Below are 15,729 nucleotides of genomic sequence, written 5' to 3' on the forward strand. Positions count from 1 at the left end.
GGCACCAATCGAGCAGTGCACGTTGATGCAAGATGTAATTAGACTTATGCAATACAATGGGTGTTATAAACTCGCAATACACACTCTGCAGCGGAGTGTGCACTGATTTGAAACTTCCTGCCAGATTAAAACTGTGTGCCGGGCCGAGACTCGAACTCGGGACCTTTGCATTTCGCGGGCAAGTGCTCTACCAACTGAGCTACCCAAGCACGACTCACGTCCCGTCCTGGCAGAAGTAAAACTGTGGGGACGGGACGTGGGTCGTGCTTGGGTAGCTCAGTCGGTAGAGCACTTGCCCGCGAAAGGCAAAGGTCCCGAGTTCGAGTCTCGGCCCGGCACACAGTTTTAATCTGCCAGGAAGTTTCAGCTCGCAATACAGTTTTGTAGCGTGCAAGGGCACCGTCTCTACTCATCACCAATTTCGTTCAAATTTGTGGTATGTGCAATGCTTGACCAGAAATGAAAGTGACAGAAATTAGAGCTCCAGATGGCCAACCGTTCAGAGAAAATTGTATTTTTGGCACGGACTGAGCGAGGCGTAGTTTCGCGGCAGCGGTTGGCGCAGCGGAAAGAGTACAGAACGGTAATATGAGGATCATGGGGTCGAGTCACTATGCGGAACCTTATTCTTTCAGATTTAAACAGGAAGTATCAGCGTGTAGTATTCATTAATTTCTTAAAAGGGATGAAAGAAAATGTAGAGGAAAATCTGGTATTGGAAATAAATTTCCAGGAAGAAGTTGTAAGGCGTACACGAGAACTTCGTATATAAAATGAAATGCTTTCATTATTTATTTTGGTAGTTTTCACTTGCTGGGGTGATATCGTAAAAACAGGGGAATCGGCGCTTAATTTTATCTGCATCTTGCAAGTTACGAACGCCGCACTTTTACAGTAACGATTTTCTTAAAGTACCCCTAGAAAAATAAACTTAGTTTATATAATGAAAGGTTGTCTCATCACACAATTTAGCAGCAAACAACGAATAACAAGAAGTTTCGCAAAATATTGGTGTGGATAGCCGCTGATACACGAGTACAGTGGAAAATAGTTTGATGCAGTCTTATCATGATGATTCCATTTTCTCTCCCTCGATAAGAGCATTTTTGAAGGTTTTTGATCAAATAATTCAGCTTATGATAAAAACAGAATTCAAAAATTTGCCCTAACGGAGGGCATTTTGGGGAATCGCTTCGCTACTGCACGCTGTACACGAATCAGTTACTTTATTCATATTTCCGTTTAATTTCAGTATTAGTAACGTACAAACTGGAAAAAAGTTCTCACTCGGTGATTCGAACCCACGATCCTGGGATTACTATTGTGTCCGGTTTTCATATATCCAACCGCTGCCTGGAAATTATACTGATAGAAATGGCCCACTCCCTTGCCAAAAATGCTATTTTTTAAACCCTTCCCATCTGGAGCTCCCACTTCCGTCATTTTCATTTCTTGCCAAGCCCTGCATACATCATAAATGTGTACTAAATCAGTGATAATGAGTAGGCGCCGTCCCCTTCTTAATAAGGCAAAGATTATTTTATTCGGAGAAATCACAAACATATTCCTTTTCTGCGCCCGGTGGACCCCACACACAGGAACCCAAATAATTGGACCTCTATCTCTCCTAATTTATGTTCGGAAAATTTTCTATCGTTGAAGAGACATTCAGCAAAGTTATCATCTTGTACGAAGTTCATTTCAGACGATACCCCCAGAATGGAAAGATTCATCATCGCTACTTAAGACCATCTCAGAAGTAAATTGTAATGTCTTGATTAATCTTTCTTTGGTGGTCTGTTTTCCGTTCTTGAGTTTTAAGTTTTCATCCTTCGAATCTGAGTTACCTTTGGGCTGTTGCTTAGCTCTTGGTTCGATCTCCAGTTAACTTTTGTGTTGAGGAAAAGTCTATATAGTTCTTTCCGGTTTTTCTATAGTTGGTTGCGGCTTTTCTACCGAAATTGGTCCACCAATTTTTCGTGTGGTGTTACCTCCAAGGGTAGAGCCAAAGTTTTCGATCAACAAGGAGGGACTGCATAAGAACATTGCGAAGAATAAGCAGTTGCATAATAACTGTCATATATCCGATATAATCCGACAGATCAACTTGAAAAAGTACCCTTTTGCACGCTAAGGAAAACGTTTCAACTAAACAACAGGCAGTGCGTAATAAACTAAGACTCTTCGAAAGTGTATTCTACTTAACATCAATTTCCAAGATACACATCTAATAGCTGAAAAAAAATTTTTAAACTTACATGGAGAAATTTCACAAGACTGAAAAGAGCTTCTTTTAACAGCTAAGAAAGCTATGCTGGTAAGCTGTTGACAGTCACTACAGAGCAACATGGGAGCTAACAGAAGTAGTGTTTGATATTCCTGCTGCGTTCTAGCACAGGACTGATAAAGCTGACTTAAAAACCTGGGGCTGGACCGAGAAGGTTCTCGTCTTCCTAATTTCACACGTTTTTGTAGAACCATGCCACGTGGGTTGCAGGACGCGTAACTATATAACGACATGTTTCGCTGTGATACACTCGACGGAATTCGAGGTAAGGCCAACTCCTGCAGTGGACCGTGAAATTTCCCTCTTCCCTAGCAGAGAGGATTGTCGCCTCTCTTTGTGACTGTGTGGTTTGTGTCCACAAACGAAGCACAGATGACCCCCCCAACTACAAAATTAAACGGCGCTGTCCTTCAGTGTCCGCAAACTCCTATCTTCCGTGTAAAATTATGTACACCCACTAAGGCACCACCGGTCTTGCTTCCACTTTGAAGAGAGGTAAACTGCTGCTGCGATTAACTTTACTACAGCCAAGTTTATGTTGAACTGGTGAGAAGGAAGAGAACTATGATGGTAAATTGTGGACGACCACAGCGCACCAGTGTGTTGAACCGACTCATTTCAGCAACTCGATTACGGCTCCACGAGGAAACGGCAGAATAAAGGTAGGGCACACAACTTCGGCAGTGTTCTCTGAAGGTCCTCAGCCATGGCTGCAAGACAGCGTTGAAAGTGCTTTCACTCCAGGGAAACGGCACACCTTCTTGTGAGCAGCCGGACATAGAAGAAAACCTAAGTTATTTTGTGATTCAGAACTCAGATATTGCCCGTCGCGCACAGCAGTGCTATCTCTACAGTTGCATGGCATCACAGATAACTGTTTCTAGAAATGGGAGAGAATTCTGTAATGAATTGAAAGTTTATACCCCAAATTCCAGGAGGGAGTAAGTGTCTGCCCCCGCCCCCACACTTCCCCCTCCCCTAGCCCCCCCTCCCACAGCCCTTGCCTCTTGCATACCGAGGGACATAGAACGCAGTTAACGATATATAAGACTCAGGCGGAAAGATATAAGAGACGACGTACACAAAAGATATAAGATGGCAGCCTTCCACGGGTAAGATTTCAGTAGAGAACGAAAGAGAGGAATTGAAAGATAAAAGGATAGGTGGTTTGAGGCTGCAATAGGCAGCTTGCCTGATGAGTTAAAGAAGAATAGAAGGAGAAAAAGAATTCTGCAGTTGCTCCCTATTTCGTCGTTTACTAGTTCCTGCCGACGTAAAAACCAGCAAGTTAACCGTTAAGTTCTTACATTAATGTATTTTTGCGTGAGAGATTGGAAGAAAATAACAAGAAGCGACCAGGAGTTCAAACTACTTTTTTTTTTCAGTACTGTCACGTAGGGTCTTTTGCCCACAGTTTCAGTTACTTCGTGACTTTTGTTCCGCTGCGTGGACAATATCTTACCGGACCATTAAACTTGTCTCAACACTTCATGGTGGAACTGCAAGGAAAAATAATTGTCAGCTGTCCTATGTGTGAAGACAGCATGTCCGGAGTAAATTAAACTCGTCCTCTGTTACATTGCTGGTACTCCACTATCCTATATTTAAAAAATAAAAACAACATAGCTAAGAGTGAGAATTTTCCGGTTGTTAACTACAGTACATCAACAAGTTGTGCACCAGATACTTCCTCCATTCTGAGCAACGTGGCACAAAGATTAATGTACTAGATTCGAATTCGGAAGATAGTTCCAATCCGAACCAGTCCAACAAAATTTTATTTTTCCATGGTTCTCCTAAATTTGTTATGGTCAAATAAACTGAAGCGAATGCTGGTGTGGCATTTCCTTCGACAAGAATGCATTACTTTCTTCATTTTTGTGCTACCCAAGCTTGTAATCTCGTCGTCCATGGGACTTCCCACCCTAATTATTCTGTTTCTTTCCTTGCTACGTGCCTTCCACTTCATCCATATCTAATAGAATGTGTCAAATGCAAGTCGACAGTAGAACTACATGGCATGTCTTCGAAGTAATTTGATTTCCAAATATCGTAGCCTAGGTAAAGGAAGGATAATTTGGAAAATGAATTGCAACACAGAAGACCACGGAGTCACGTGTGGTCAACAAGAACTGCTTTATATTACGGCCACCTTGCCATTTTGGAGTGCTGGCCACGTAGAAACGGGGTTTTGACTGGCTTGATTGACGGCATTGCCAACTTCTTTCTGTCGATTATGATGATCTCGCAGCCAATGTCGACCGTGCTTTACTTCTAATGTAGTTTTTTTTTTCCGTTGTAGTCTCTGTAGATATCCATTCAGTAATTGAATGCGTCATCTGAAATTATTAATTCTAGGTGTAACTTTCTCTTATTTTGCTTCATCCTGTCACCTTTTTTCACCAGACATAAGCTGAGATATGAACTATCAGCTGATGTCACCGCGAGGAGAGGGGGATAATACCCACACCAAAAAAGTTTTGCATCAACTCCGTTCCGAGAGTTCCGGAACCTGCACAGAAAACTGGAGTAGAGATCAACATAACATCATTTCCGCCGTTTTTATTGCTCATGAAAACCACACATGGCATGTTGTACCACCATACAACGGGACCTTCAGAGGTGGTGGTCCAGATCGCTGTGCACACCGGCACCTCTAATACCCAGTAGCACGTCCTCTTGCATTGATGCATGCCTGTATTCGTCGTGACATACTATCCACAAGTTCATCAAGGCACTGTTGATCGAGATTGTCATACTCGTCAACGGCGATTCGACGTAGTTCCCTCAGAATGGATGGTGGGCCACGACGTCCATAAACAGCCCTTTTCAATCTGTGCCAGGCATGTTCGATAGGGTTCATGTCTGGAGGACATGCTGGCCACTCTAGTCGAGCGATGTCGTTATCCTGAAGGAAGTCATTCACAAGAAGTGCACGATTGGGGCGCGAATTTTCGTCCAATATGCTGCCGATATGGTTGCACTATAGATCGGAGGATGGCATTCACGTATCGTACAGTCAGCCATTACGGCGCCTTCTGACCACCAGCGGCGTACGTTGGCCCCACATAATGCCACCCCAAAACAGCAGGGAACCTCCACCTTGCTGCAATCGCTGGACAGTGTGTATAAGGCGTTAAGCGTGACCGGGTTGCTAGCAAAAACCTCTCCGACGATTGTCTGGTTGAAGGTATATGCGACACTCATCGGTGAAAACGTGATGCCAGTCCTGAGTGGTCCATTAGCCATGTTGTAGGGCCCATCTGTACCGCGCTGCATGGTGTCGTGGTCGCAAAGATGGCCCTCGCCATGGACATCGGGAGTGAAGTTGCGAACATGCAGCCTATTGCGCACAGTTAGAGTCGTAACGAAACATCCTGTGGCTGCACGAAAAGCATGATTCAACATGGTTGCGTTGCTATCAGGGTTTTTCCGAGCCATAAGCCGTAAGTAGCGATCATCCACTGCAGTAGTAGCCCTTGGACGGCATGAACGAGGCATGTTATCGACAGTTCCTGTCTCTCTGTATCTGCTCCATGTCCGAACAACATCGCTTTGGTACACTCCGAGACGGCTGGACACTTCACTTGTTGAGAGCCGTGTACCTCCTTCCTGGTGGAATGACTGAAATTGATTGGCTGTCGGACCCCCACCGTCTATTAGGCGCTGCTCATGCATGGTTGTTTACATCTTTGGCCGGGTTTTGTGACATCTCTGAACAGTCAAAGGGACTGTGTCTGTGATACAATAACCACAGTCAACGGCTATCTCCAGGAGTTCTGGGAACCGGGGTGATCCAAAACTTTTTTTGATGTGCGTATTAGGGCTGAAGCGCGACCTGATAGTACTGATGTTTCTCTGTTTTTTCCTCATTCTTTCATGCAAATTGTCGGAATGTTCCTTCTAATAGGCGCTGTCGATATTTTTTCCAGGTTTTCTTAGACGAGTTAGTGTTCCTCTATAATCTCAGCTTTGGCCGAAATACTGAATGGAGAGGAACGTAACGAAAAAAATGTTCTCTCATTCCGTTTCATGAGTACATGATCCATTAATAATTGTCAAACTCATTGCACGCTGACGAGCTATTGTTCCCAAACATCTACATTCGGCAAGAAAAATCTACACAGTAAATCACCTTTTTAATCAGAATGGTGACTATTTACAGTAATGGAGCGAAGAAGAAACAGTCTTGACATAAAAATTAATGTTCAGCAATCAGGGATGTGACAGGAACGATCATTCGAAGCAAAAAGTCTAGTAAACGGGGCTCTAAAATGGATACCTTAAAAGCTATGAGCACTACTTCAGTATAAGAGAGACGTTTCACAGTCTCGTAGGTGCAGTACTCACAGCTCTTAATGTATGCTCTTAGGAGCCTTCATGTATTAGACATTCTTTGCTTCGAGTGACCGTTCGTGTCATATCTCTGATCGTTGACCATCCTCCTGGGCCACCACACACAAGAAATTCACACAAAGTATAACTAGACATGCCCCATACGACTGTTAAACGTGAGGAGGAGTGGTTGAAGTGAAAATCGGTTTGTGGAAATTCTGCGCGAGTATCATAAATTCTTGTCATGCTCTGCGCGTGATCGCTGGTTAAAAGTACCATATAGCGCGTAACATGGCTGTAGAGTACTTGAGATTTGGTGGGACGACATAGTCACAGTTACCTCAATGTATGGAAAGTCACGGACAAGGCGATTCCGATGTATCAGTTTCCGCGTGTCGTATTTCGTGGTTTTCTGCCAACTCCCACCCGCGGCCACGGTCAAGGTCCACGCACTTCTTGCGATGTGCTGCGCGAGACAAATGACGCCAGATACTGCTCCTCTGATTTCATCGGAAACAACTACTGGCTGTGCCGGCTTAATTATCTGCATCGCCACAATCAGGCTAAATAAGGGTTTCCGCCTCAGCCTCACTGGCGGGACTGGATTAACCTTTGCACAAACTCAAAGTTGATAATTAATACCCTGTAGATATCCAACTACATTCATAAACAAACTGCCTATTGGCTTCTGTCTCGGGTTCTTCGGCCGACGTTCATGTAATGATTTTTCTGACGTTTCGCCAGCACGAGTGGCTGGCATTGTCAAAGCTTCACCCTCCATTGCCGGTGGTGAACTGGAGGCGAGCTCGCGGCCGCAGGCTATATGTACCTGGCGCGCCAACGTCCGAGGGCTTCTCCGCGGTCATTTCCGGTGCGGTTCTCTGAAAGGCAAAAGTTGTAGCGGTAACACCGACCACCTTAAACGGCAATCGATGGTAGCGTTATATCTCTGCGATGAATTTTTGAGATTTGACCGTGAGATAACCTAACCAAAACAGAACAATCAACCTAGGATTTCCGAAACACTCTAGCAGAGTATAAACAATAGTAGACTGTGGGTCTGGATCAGACGTTCTCCCAGTATAAAAGCAAGTTGTAACATTACATATTAAAACCGGTCGCCTGCCTAATCAGGCTTTCTTTTGTCAAGCAAAATCATAAAGCAGAAACCAATGCTAAGGCTAACCTAATCTAACCTTCCTTCACTCTCACACTAAACACTTTCCTATATCTGTTCATACTAAAACACAGTAGCCTAATCTTGCAGATAAATGTGCTTCTAACAATCAAATGGTGAATGATATAGTAAACAGTAACATACGCCTCTCAACAACACGTACCTTAAATGAACTAGGTGTAACAGTTTATGAAACCAATTATAAATACACACGAAACTGGTAGCAATACTGAACAGGGAAAAGCTTGAAGTGGTTCTGAATTTAAATCAAGGGATTAAATCAAAGGATCTGCTAATAATCATAATCTATAACTTCTTTGCTTAGTACAGGGTATTCATGCCTGTGCATTAACCAACTTGCATTAGAATAGATGACACAGTAAATAGTTCTTTCTTAAACTCCGGTTGAAGCAATTTAACAGAATGCAAATCTAACAACGCTGGCTCTGGAGGAGCCTTTGCATTGCTTCAATAAGCAACTAGCCTAGTACTTTAGGACCCTTAAACTTTCATGGTTTGAAGAGCCATGCTCACTGACAAAACATACACCAGTATGTATGAGAAATGGTAAGTGTTCTTATCACTAGAAGCATAATAAACTACAACTCTTTGAATAACAAACGTCCTTTCATAAGCAGTCTTTCGACCTACTCAAAAGATATAATTGGCTGTGCAAAAAACAACATTATACTAGTTTTAAAGTACAACCACATTCTCATAATAAATTAGGACACTGTGAATTAAATTTACTAGGATAGGATTCCTGTCCAGGTTTGTGATTTGGTATAATCACGGGTACAAGATAGTTTTTAACAACACTACGATTATTATTGAAATCAACCAAATTTCACAAATACCTGGTCCATTTACAGAATGCCAGATATAAACAATTTAGTGGAAGGATCGTGGGACTGGTAGCGCAATTTGCAGTGGCCATTAACCTGGCGGCGACGCAGACATAGCAATACTGTTGGCCTCGCCCTGTTACATACACTGTGTGATCAAAAGTATCCTGACACCCCCAGAAACATGCGTTTTTCATATTAGGTGCATTTTGCTGCCAGGTACTCCATATCAGCGACCTCAGTAGTCGTTAGACATCGTGAGAGAGCAGAAAGGGGCGCTCTGCAAACTCAAGGGCTTCGAACGTGGTCAGGTGATTGGGTGTCACTTGTCATACGTGTGTACGCGAGATTCCCACACTCCTACACATCCCTAGGTCCACTGTTTCCGATGTGGTAGTGAAGTGAAAACGTGAAGAGAGACGTACAGCACAAAAGCGTACAGGCCGACCTCGTCTGTTGACTGACAGAGACCGCCGACAGCTGAAGAGGGTCGTAATGTGTAATAGGCAGAACCTATAAAGACCATCACACAGGAATTCCAAACGGCAACAGGATCCAGTGCAAGTACTATGGTAGGCGGGAGGTGAGAAAACTTGGATTTCATGGTCGAGCGGCTGCTAATAAGTAACACATTACGCCGGTAAATGCCAATCGACCCCTCGCTTGGTGTAGGAGCGTAAACATTGAACGATTGAACGCAATCTGGCTCTCCGATGGCAGGGTGTGGGTATGGCGAATGCCCGGTAAACGTCATCTGCCGGCGTGTGTAGTGCCGACAGTAAAATTCGGAGGCGGTGGTGTTATGGTGCGGTCATGTTCTTCATGTAGGGGGCTTGCACCCCCTTGTTTTGCGTGGCACTATCACAGCACAATCCTACACTGATGTTTTAAGCACCTTTTTGCTTCCCACTCTTGAAGAGCAATTCGGGGATGGTGGTTGCATCTTCACCAAATGCAGCGTCCGTGGCCCAAAATGCCCTTAAGCTCTTCTGGCCTCAAAACTCCAGGAGTATGAGCAACAATTATCCACTACTGTAAACTAGATGCTAACCGTAGCACTGCTCAGTCCAGACTCCTTACACGTCACAAAAGACGAGTTGCCACTTGCGCGCCAACCACATCTTTTTCCACTCTGCCAGGCTACTTCCGTGGCTGTGGGGCTTCCCCACATCTTTTACGTTCAACCCTATGTTCCCTAACTATGGACCAAGTCATTTACAGTACATTGCATAAGTCATTCAAGTAGTTATTTAAATTCACAAACATAATTCAAAAAATCGTTCAAAAATTCACGTAACTGAAACATGTATACATGGTCAAAGAATTTCCATGGCATATACAACATTATACATAAGCAATACTACAAATTGACGTAAAAATATCGATACAGGTACATAATAGGTCAAAAACAGGTGTTACAAAGTCACCTATAAAAACCGGAAAAGGAGTAAGTAGAATTCCACGTCCTCACTTCAGATTCTTTGTAGTCATTCCGTATTTAAAAAGTAACTTTGTTGGACAAAAATGGTTCAAATGGCTCTGAGCGCTATGGGACTTAACATCTGAGGTCATCCCCTAGACTTAGAACTACTTAAACCTAACTAACCTAAGGACATCACACACATCCATGCCCGAGGTAGGATTCGAACCTGCGACCGTAGTTTGTTGGTCACGAAGGATCACTAGATACTGACTTCAGTCAAGTTTAAATGCCAACACCCCCTAGAGGCGCACAACCTGATAGCTGTCCGTCTCCGTAGTTGAGTGGTCATAGGGTTACCTACCATGCGCGGGGAGGGGGGTGCGAGGATCGATTCCCGGTTGGGCTGGAGATGTTATCCGCTCGGGACTGGTTGTTCCGTTGACCTCATCGTCGACGCGGAAGTCGCCGAAGTGGTGTCAGATAAAGACTTGCGATAGGTGGCCGATCAATTATGCTTTACGATCATTTCAACTTCTCGTCTCAACCATGCGAGGGCTGCCGGCCGACTACTGGATTTCTTGAGTTCCAAAAACGCTTTCAAAACTTTTTCCTCCTTCCTTTCAGACAATCAAATGTTGTAGCCCTGTGTAGGTAGATTCCCGCTCGTGCTTAAACACAGCTGAAAAAGGCTGCCTCCTACCAGGACTTTTTAAAAAGCTTATTTTCGGCAGGTGCTGGGAACATGAGTCATCTTAAGAAAATTAGCCGCCTACGAACCGACATGTTGGATCCGCTCCACAATCTATTTAGCAGGATTAGGGGGATATTGAGCCATCACCTGGAGAAAGCCACTTTTTTTCCCAGATACCGGCATCGGTGCATGCAACAGTTACAGAGAAATTATATGCTAAAAATTGTATGTAATATATTGGAGCAGAAGGTGGACGTGAACACTCGTTGGCTTACAGTTGCTGGTGGTAATAGCAAACGGAGCCATGATCGAGCGGCCGCATCAACGCAGACCGCTGCCCAGGTCACGGCCGCTGTTGCGTCACTGATGTCGCCTGGGCCTTGAGTAACAGTTTACTGGAAGTGTGGCCAAGTTCACGGGTCTCTCTCTGCACTTCCTCTGGCGTATCGCCCATGTGCGTGCCGTTCGCAGTGGGATAAAGAAACAAGCAAATGGAGAGAATAATGACACGTGCTGGTAGCCTCTTGCTAGCGGCAGCTTCCATTAATATTCAATCAGCCACTGTTTTTGGTCGGTTTGGATGTCAGTCGCGTGATCACGTGTCAAACGTACACAAAAATGCTCCGTATCATAAGAGAGAGAATTGTTTATAACAACACTGCGTCATTGAATTCCTCTAAAAGTTAGTATACATTTTTAATAATTAATATTCGGTCACGTGTGAGCATGACTTGAGTGCCCCGGTATAAATGGGTTTCCAAAAACTTGAGCCGGATTTTATTCCTGACTTAAGAGACGTCAGCACAGTAACTACTGAGGCAGCTCTAACAAACAACTGTAAACAACAGAAGCACATTTGACCAGCCAGTTGTGAGCAGATGTGTTAAGTGGTGGACGTGCGGCCATAGTGAGTCAACTAGACGCGTCAGCTAGCGCACTGGAGCAAAATCTCTAAATCAGCTGTTCAGGACGTTCTCTATAGTGTTTTGAAGAAGAGAAACGTGTGTACACAGTTTGTACAGCCCTTTTTTACTCCCAAGCAAAAACGACGACGCCTGCCGCGACGCCATTGAAATGTAATACATGAAAAATTTTCTGGAAAAAATTGTCACGGGTGACGAGACTGGATGCTATCATTACGAACTTGTCACAAAACGATGAAGTGCAGAAATCGACACTAATGGTCAACACTTCGACGACGTAACGGACATTCAAGCCATGTGACGCGCGAGCTGAGAAACAACTGACTGCTTAACATTGTTTGTGAATGGGTTTTGTGTTATAGTCAAGTGGTGGACTACTATATAAGACACCTGAAGAATTAAAACTACCATATTTTCTCCATGCTTTTTAATCCAGTCTCGAAACTGACTGCCTTCTTCACTATCCGCTTACTCGTTCTGCTCTCCGCCTGGTCTGCAAGGTCACAGTAGGATGCAAGGGAACTAACATCACGTTCGAGCAGCAACAATTTATCGCGTTCACAATGCGACTACCTAGAGTCGTAGAGATAATGCTTATTTGCTGAATGTATCTCAGCGACTGGTTGTGAATGTTATAAGGCTGTCGGAGGAGAGCGTTCGCGTAGAATCAGAGCCCTGAAAGTGAAGAAAGCTGTCGCTCCATTTGCGAGTGAAACAGGAAAGTATATGTCCAATAGTGGTACAACATACCCTACGCCATACACCAATAGGTTGGCTTGCTGTGTATGTACAATGTAGAGGAATGGGTAGTAATTTTTTTTTAAATTTGGTTCAATTTTGGTGTCACCTATTATACTTAATTTGCTTGCGAAACTTCATATACGATCATTGTAATGTATTCGTTTTATACTTTATTAATGCATTCATCATGTCACATACAAAATAATTAAAAAACGCCCTATTTCACATCCTATACTGACAACACCAGTTTGACAGAAACCGCGAATTGGTACCAACTGCAATCGCAAATTTTACGGGGTTTATTAGCCTGGGGTTAAAATCGATAAATTTGCTGGTTGCGATTTGGTTCGCTTATGTTCCTCGATTTTTCTCGTCGGTCTAAATTATGCAGTTCGGCTTCAATTCGTGGAGGAGATAGGGCGTTAGAAATGAAAATTAGGACGAACTTGCGAAGACGAGCAGTACATCAGAATTGTTTCACTGATTTAAATGAATTTGTTTAATACAGGCTCATCCTGATAATCCTCAAATTCTGTTCGTAATACAGGTGTAGCTTTTATGAAGACCGCTCCGCAATATTTTTGGGAGCGGAAGGTTCTTGGCAGCATTTTTTCCGCAGATTTCTCGAAACTAATCTTATGTACATCATATAGTTTAAATGGAAAAAAAAAATCGTCCACCGACGAGTAATGGCTCTACCGCCAAAATTCTGCTTTCAGATACGCTTGTTTAAGGATAGTGTTGTGTGGTGGTGTGGTGTCTCGTCTGCACAGGTCTGAAATTCCTACCAATAAGAAGGCGTTCACCAGCAACCAGTGACAACTCTCGAAAAGTTGAACTGGAGAGTTGTTGAGTGAAGTGATCTGTCGGCTGTGACGTCTTTGGACTACCGTACGGGTCTTCAGCGTGACCATAGAGTTAGTGCAGGATGGATAAGGCGTACAGTAACAGCATATTCGATTGCGGACGCGTCAAGGTCTCTCGACGCATAGTACTCCTTCGTAGAGGTTCTCCAGTCACTATGCCTTCGACGTGCCGACGTGTCATGGGTGTACCGTACCTACAGTGGAAAAAAACAGTCATCAGTCAACTGCAACGGACAACACTGAGTTAGACTCAAACGAATTGTAAGGCCGCATACACGGTTCACAGTGCAGCAACTCACCAGCCAGTTCAATGAGGGACAGTGACGGTTGACGCCCTCTGGTGTGCACGTGCTCACTGCACGTCATGGAGCACTGTGTTTAACACAATTGGACACTCCAAATGTGAAAGATGTTTTCCGGGATTGGACAAAGGGTATGTGGAATGACAGTTTCTGAACACATTGAAAACAGTAGGAGGCGATGCAGGCCAGTAGCCAACAAAATAGTATTGTCAGTCATACGACGTACCAACATTTAAAAGCTACAAAAATTTTACAAATGAAAAAAAAAAAATTAAAATCCCACAAAGTAACTTTGACACGATATTTCATATTCTCAAGTCTCTTTCAATGATACATATTCAAGTAACGGCCACAGTTTAGCTTGTAGGCCATCACTCGAGTTCCCAGAGTTATTTTCTGTAAAAATTGTTGGATGATGTGGTTCAGGGTCTGCTCTGCTGCTCCACAGTCGGAATCGGGGCTATCCACGATGCTCCGTTTGTTCAGTGTAGTCGTAATCCTAGTCCTAGTTCTGGTGTCGCCTGTTGGCATAGTCTTTAGACGGCACGAATTCGTCCTGGGTAGTTTAGAGCCTTGGGATGGTGTAGAGGGGGTCTTCATGGGCATTGGATGGACTTAAGTCTTTTTCCAAGTATCCTCCAGGAGAAAGGGTTGACGCTGAAGTAATACAACATCTTCCCGTACAGGTCCGCGGAATTTCAGACTCAAGCGTGGAGCATTATCTACTACGGTGTGGACTGGAAGCGCTCTATGAAGTATGGCTGTGTAACGCTCATTCCATTGTCTGATTTTGATCTGTTGTCTCAGGTCTGGCGAAGCGATGTCTGCAAGGACACAGAGCCAAGGGGGTCAGTGTGGTTTTCAGTGTTGGAGTTAACAGTGCTCGGCCACTCATACAGATTGACATACATTTTTTTGGTGAGCCTGCTCCTGCATCGTACCGTGCAGTCGAGTACACTGTGTAGCGGTGCATAATATTCCTCCTCGATCTCCTCATGCTATACCTGCCAATTTCCTTATTACGTAGTTGTATGTACTGCTGTGAAAAAAACGCAACGCCTCGAGGAATGTATTCAGCGGCACGAGGGTATAATATGTGTATGTGTATACTGAGCTGTTTGTGTTAGTGATTCATTTGTAGCGGTCATCAGCCATCGGATGGCGCTTGGGATACCTGTCTGTGCACCGTGTGTTTGACTCTACAGGCAGTAGTTGTCCCGAGTTTATAGGTGAACATTATTCGCGATATTCATACTGGGGTACAACCCTACCCTGCTGATGAGCACATACTCCTGTTGAACAACTTCAGCCATTTGAACTAGGTCGCATTTGGGCCTGCATGAATCTAGATGGACTGCCGAATGAGTACTCCATTTGTTGGGCATAGTGTATCAGTGGTGGTTTGCGAATCATTCCCATACTCGTAGACCTAGTTCTGGACATCTTCGTGGTAAAGACGAACCTCAAGATCGACGGATTCTGCGAGCAGTGTTTGCCGACCAAATATCATCCAGGGAGGAAATCACAAGTTGCACCTGTTATGTCGCCAAGGACAGCTGACAACCATCGACCTGTAGTAGTACGAAGATCGTACGTTCCTCTGGCCAGGCTAAACCTGACACCGCAACAACACCAAGCATGGCTACTCTAGTTTTCTGACAGTCGAGTGGAGGGTGGAATGGTGTCCTGTTGTCTTGTTGTATTCAGTGCTGATGGTAGTTTCTGTCTGTATGCGAATGATATGTGTGCACACACCCACCCACCCACCCACACACACCCACCACACACACACAGGCTTTTGGTGTGTGTGGAGGGGGGGGGGGGGAATCGGTTACAACTCGTGGTCACATTTGGTGTTCATGCAGGGCAGAGTAACTAGTGTCCACTACATTTCACAGATAATTATCCCCGTGCTGCTGCCATTTCTTCAACAGATAGGTGACGTGCTCTTACAGTAGGAAAATGCACGTACGCCTACGTCTGCTGTAATGGAATGTGCTGTTTGTGTTACGCTACATCTGTCCCGGCCAAGCAGATCACCATATCTGCCGCCAGTTGAACACACATGGGACATGGTGAAACGGGGTCTTACTTGTTCTCCAGATCTACAAAAATAAAAAGTGCAAGATGATTGAAACT

General features: G+C 44.3%; 1 non-coding gene across 1 annotated transcript; it reads left to right on the forward strand.

The window, feature by feature from the left end:
* The first annotated feature begins 264 nt into the window (after positions 1-264).
* Trnas-cga (transfer RNA serine (anticodon CGA)) lies at positions 265-339 on the forward strand. The gene has a single exon. It is a non-coding gene; the product is annotated as a tRNA-Ser (tRNA).
* The last annotated feature ends 15,390 nt before the right edge of the window (positions 340-15,729 follow it).

The sequence above is a fragment of the Schistocerca nitens genome, chromosome 5 (genome assembly GCF_023898315.1).
Source record: "Schistocerca nitens isolate TAMUIC-IGC-003100 chromosome 5, iqSchNite1.1, whole genome shotgun sequence".
Classification (NCBI taxonomy): domain Eukaryota; kingdom Metazoa; phylum Arthropoda; class Insecta; order Orthoptera; family Acrididae; genus Schistocerca; species Schistocerca nitens.